This window comes from Corvus brachyrhynchos, unplaced genomic scaffold (assembly GCF_000691975.1).
Source record: "Corvus brachyrhynchos isolate BGI_N302 unplaced genomic scaffold, ASM69197v1 scaffold209, whole genome shotgun sequence".
Classification (NCBI taxonomy): Eukaryota; Metazoa; Chordata; class Aves; order Passeriformes; family Corvidae; genus Corvus; species Corvus brachyrhynchos.
In genome coordinates this window covers 1,287,337-1,292,924 of record NW_008246056.1, presented here as the reverse complement: position 1 = coordinate 1,292,924, position 5,588 = coordinate 1,287,337, and the positions used below count along the sequence as shown (strand labels likewise).

The following is a 5,588-nucleotide window of genomic DNA, read 5'->3' as shown; positions in this document are numbered from 1 at the left end:
AAAGAGACAGAGGGGAGGAAAATGAGATAATCTCCATTCAGAGGCTGACAAAGGTTTGGAGAAGTACATGTTGTCCATGGGCAGCCAGAGCAACTGTGACTTTGGCCAACCAATGCTTGCTGAAACCCTATTTAAGCAAAAGCCTGAAAGAGAGATTTTGATCCTTTAAAGCAAAGGTATCTTAGTGGCAGCTAGTGACCTTGCATATGACTGTATATTTATCCCAATGTGGCTTTCATTTAAAATGTTCTTCCATAAAGTCAGAAGAAGCAGCATTTTTGTTGTAGTGTGTTTGATTCCTAAACTGACTTTCTTTTCAAAGCAGGTATGTGGAAATAATGACTGTTGTCATCAACATGAAGGAAGTAGCCACAAGAAAAATCCTTCAGCTCCCAGCTGGATGAGTGGGGGAAGGCAGAAGGTGGCCAACTCAACCAGGGGTGAGTAGAGTTGCTACAAAACAGTTTTCAAAACAAACAAACAAAACAAAGAAAAAAATGTTAGAGTTTAAAAAACCCCACAATTCAGAAGGCAAGAATTTCTTTATTTTGTTGAAAATCTTTTCAGTCTTCTTTCTGTGAGGAAGACCCATGCCAGACCACAAATGGAAAGCATCTGGATTAAGGAGTTGCAGCTTGATCACAGCCACACACATCTAATTCTGGTGAACTCCATGTTTGCATCTTAGGTTTGCTTTCATTTGGAAACTGTTTACAGTGCTCCTTCCAGGGAAAGTAAAGGTTTAAGTGTACACCCAGACATAATTTTTTAATGTCTTTGAAGATTCTGTTGCATGCACTACCCTTTCTAAAGGCCCAGAATCTGGGGTCAGTTGCGAAACCTTCATATGTAAATACACAGACCCTCAAACTCCAGTTGTTGCAAGTTCTTCTTCCAACTTCTTGATTTCCTGACTTTTCCCTGGGAGCTGCTTGTTTAATTTTACTTAATATCAGCTGCATGATTCATTGTAATTCAGAATATTTTATCTATGGCTGTACTACAAAATATCATTAAATATTCAGATGTTGGGAAGGCATTGTGACATGTTAAATATCATCCCAAAATCCTATTTTACTTCTTAGGTTCTCTTGCAAAAGGTATAGGGATTGTGGGGTTTGTCCATGAAACTGGTGATATATACAATTTACTATTATTGCCATAATAATTAAATGTGCAATATGTATTGATGTTGCAATGCTTAGTGTTCTCCAAAGTGCTTTATACATTTTTAGAAATATATAAATGAATATGTGTGAGTATATGAATGTATATATGTAGATAACATGAATATATAGACCTATATACACATGAATATATAGAAGAAGAACGAGAATAATCAGCTTGTGCACATCAGGTAGAAATAAAGAAGAAAAAAGGAACTGGAGGATTAATGCTTGTGCCTGCCCGCTCACTTTGCCCAGGTACAGACTTACACATCAGTGCTACAGCTTTGCCTTATACAAAATGATAGTAAAAACACTTCTCTGCTAGGGGTAGTGTGAGTCAGCAGTGTTTGTAAAAACCTTCTCTAGCTGAGAGGCACTTTAGAAGTGCAATGAATTGGTGTTTTTCTCAGTGACTAGATTAAATGCTTTTGGATTAAGAATTCCACAGTTCCTGAGGAAGTTGCTGAATTAAAATGACCTCAAGAAAACCATGGCCAAGTAATTTGCTTTCTAATCTCTAGGTTTGTTACCTGATAGTCAGGGTTTAGTGGAAGGATTGCAATAGCCAAAGACAATTATATGACATTTTACAGCTTTATGGGGAGGAAGCCCTTGGCACTGTGGGCTTGATGCTGGTCCACACTGTGGATATTTCAGAGCTCAAAAACGAACTCATCCTGTGATCTGTAATGTTATCAGCAGTAACTAACTCTGTACACAGTTCTCTCAGAATGAAAACAAGGATGTTTGTTTTGTTTTCAGCAAAAGAGATTTAAAAGAAGACTTCAGATTACAGGGCGTTAAAAAATTCAGCTTGACACTGACGTAGCTGTCCTGTAGCAACTCATTAAATTCTGGTGTCACAGCTGTGCTGCAGAGCCCTAAAAATACATCTGCTTCTCAGCCAAGTCAGGCTTTTAATTCAGATATTCCTTAAAAATCCTTTCACTTGATCGCACTCTGCTCTCAGTCAAGCCAGACTGTCAAGACCACTGCCTCCAGTCCCAAGACAAGCTCTCACGAGGGCTGGCCACTTGCCCTCTTTGCCATGAAGAGTGGTCCAAAGTAACTGGGATGGATCTGGAAGTTCTTGCACAAGGTCAGAAATAACAGAGTAGCTGATTTTGCTGCAGCTGAAGGGGCTGTGGGATATGCTGCTGAAAGTGAGGTGTGCACAGTCCCCGCAAGGACGCAGAACTCAAGGGGGGCTTTGCTCTTGTGCCCAAGCAAATCCACTTGCTAATTGCCTCATAGGATAAAGACAATTTTTTATATTTTACTGCTGGTGATGGTTTTAGATAGTTGTCAATAATTTTCCCAAACTCAGTGTGCATTTGGAGTGCTGTAACAATGATGAATATTAAGACAACATTTGTGTGTAAGGTCGTTTGGCTCACTATGGCCTTATGTTCTTATAGAAACAATCAGAATGTTTGTGTAGTCCTGTCCTAAAACCATGTAGTAGACAGGAGATTCTGAGATACACCAGCAACTCAGAAGCACAAAAGTTTTGATCCCATATAAAGGTAGTGTCAGTGTGGGAAACTGGAATAGGTAAAATTCAATTAGCAAATGCATACTATAGGGATAGTCTTATTCCCAGTTAGAACTCCCTTTTCCTGGCTTAATCTGTTTCACTTTTAATATTATATAAACTAAACCAGAAAAATACCCAAACAAGCAAACCCCCCCAACTCTTATTTTGAATGGAATATCAATCCCTGTGACCTCAGTGGAAAAATTATACAAGCAAGCTTTCTCATACAGATCACCTTCACTAAGTACAGAAAGCATGTTCTTTCCTGTATAATAATGGTAGAGGGATACCTGTGAGTGTGCACTGAGCTCAGATAACTTAATAATGGCTTCCTGAGTGATTTCTGTTGCTCTTGAATTGAGTTTTTTCACAGGATTTAATGTAAGGAAATTCTGATTGCAATAATCAAGAGGCTTTACCCTTGAAGTTAATTGGCCTAAGAGTGGCTTTTTTTCTAGGTGGGAGATGGACCTTTTCCATAATAAATAGACATTGGGAAGGCTGAGAATATTTGAAAAGTGAAATTTGATTCCATGACAGGACCAGATTAGAAGTGTTGGTGTCTATCCCAGTGCAAGGCTCAGTTTTGTGGGTGAGGGGAAGCAGGATAGAGAGGACAGGGCTGGCTGCCTCCCAAACTCTTCTGCATGACTTCATGGGAACTGCAGGACAAGAAAAGGGATTGACTTATCTGTTCTTTCTCATGAGGAGTCCTAGCATTTAAAATACGAAGGTTTAAAAATTCAAAACGCAGATTTCAAATCAGCAAGTTCCTGTGGTTGGTGGGCCATATTTCTTCCATTCAGTTTGGTTCTCCTGCTGTGGCTGTTGTTGTGTTCCAAGGTATTTTTTTTTTTAAACAATGAATTCGAAGCAGTACAAACAAGCTATGTGCAGGCACACAGTCAGTTGTCAGAATAGCAGGTGCAGAATTCATGTTGATATTCTCCTCACTGCATTTCAGGTCACTGGGAATAGGTCAGGAACAAGTGACCCTCCGGATTACTGTTAGAGGGGAGATGGAACAGGCAGCCTCTCCTGGTACCCTTTTGTTCTCTCATCCTCTTCCACTGCACTCTGAGTTGCTTTACAGTCAGGCCCAGTGCTGAGCCTGAAGGGCTCCAGCGGTGGGGATGCTAAAGACAAGGATTTCATTCCAAAGGCTCTCTCACCTGGTGTCAGCAGCATGGGTTGTTGCATTCCAGCTGCTGTCACAACCAGATTGCAACTGTGTGGGATCTGTTTGTAGGTGTCAGCTGAGTCTCTGGTAGAGAAGACACCCCTTTGTGTGCTGCTGGTAGAAATCCCAACAGAGAAGGCAGAGACTGCACAGGCAGAGAGGAGAACCAAAGCTGTGGGACAGTTTTAAGACAAAATAGATGAGTAGCATAAAAACACAGTTTCTACTGCTTACCTTGTGTTGTGGATTTATGGATTTATGATGTTTACTCTCCAAGGCTAGCTGTATGGCTTCTTTTACAAGCTAAGCCAGTGCTGAGCACCCAAAAGATATCCAGACATTTCTAGAGATCTGTGAAGACAGGCTGGGTGTAACTATCCCATTCAGTTCTTCACACCCACCTGAGGCTGCTTTGGACCCTGTAAGACAAAACAGGGTATTTCAAAAGTCAATCTGCACCTTATCTCTGATCCCTGTAATCCCTAGAATTTACAGTTTTCCTGATATGGAAGCCGTCTAATCCAAATTTACCCCATTTAAGTAATATGGGGTAAGACCACTCCATATTCTATCTTACTTTTTAGTCACAGAATCATGGAATGGTTTGGGGTGGAAGGGACCTTAAAAATCATCCAGTTCTAACCCCCTTCTATGGGCAGGGACACCTTCCACTATCCCAGCTTGCTCCAAGCCCCGTCCAACCTGGCTTTGGACACTGCCAGGGATGGGGCAGCCACAGCTTCTCTGGGCAACCTGTGCCAGGGCCGCCCCACCCTCACAGGGAACAATTTCTTCCTCGTATCCAATCTAAACCTGCTCTCTGTCAGTGTGAAGCCATTGCCCCTTGTCCTGTCACTCCAGGCCCTTGCCAAGAGTCTCTCTCCATCTTTCCTGTGGGCTCCCTTCAGGCACTGCAAGGCCACAATGAGGTCACCCCAAAGCCTTCCCTTCTCCAGGCTGAACAACCCCAATTCCCTCAGCCTTTCCTCACAGCAGAGCTGCTCCAGCCCTCTGATCACCTTGGTGGCCTCCTCTGGACTCACTCCAACACCTCCATGTCCTTCCTCACATGCAGCCACCACGTTCACCCACAGGTTTGGGCCCTCAGCCCTTTATTTTTGCAGGAATATCTGGTACAAGTGCCAAACAACTGAAGGACATCCATGACTCCATTCTGGAATGATTGTACAATCACGAGGCAACACAGAGTTTTTGGAGAGTGCCCTGTTTTCCTTCAGTGTGCCTCTTCCCTGTTAAACAAAACACTTGGTGAATCACAATTTTGCTGCCTGCTCCACCCAGGAGACACTGTAACACAGAGTGAACTCCCTCATGGGCTTCAGATGAATGTTAAAAATTTATTGTCCAGTCTGTAGGCTGACATTATTGTGCGTAATCCCAGGGAGTTGGGACGTGTCCGTGTGTCACTGCATGTCTTTTTTGGATACAGCTCTGAAGGCAGACTGGAATCACATGTTATTTTAACACAGTCATTAGAAAGACAGGGGATGTAATAGAGCTTAGGAAGACAACAGAGGCTCCTGTGAATTTCAGGGCATTGTAGAAGCCTGGTTTGCAACCTTGCTGAGAGAAAACGCATTCCCAAAACCTCAGGAGAGGTCTCTGCTTTTGACAGGTTCCCTTTTCTTCCCCACAGTGCTGAGAGAAACTTTCACAACAAAACTTAAAGCCAAAAGAAATC

General features: G+C 42.3%; 1 long non-coding RNA gene across 1 annotated transcript in view; it reads left to right on the top strand.

Annotated features, from left to right (window-relative positions):
* LOC108449516 overlaps positions 1–434 on the top strand; it is a 22,679-nt gene extending 22,245 nt beyond the window's left edge. The window contains exon 4 of the long non-coding RNA XR_001865678.1: positions 326–434. This is a non-coding gene — a long non-coding RNA (uncharacterized LOC108449516). The remainder of the gene's footprint in view (positions 1–325) is intronic.
* Positions 435–5,588: the final 5,154 nt, after the last annotated feature.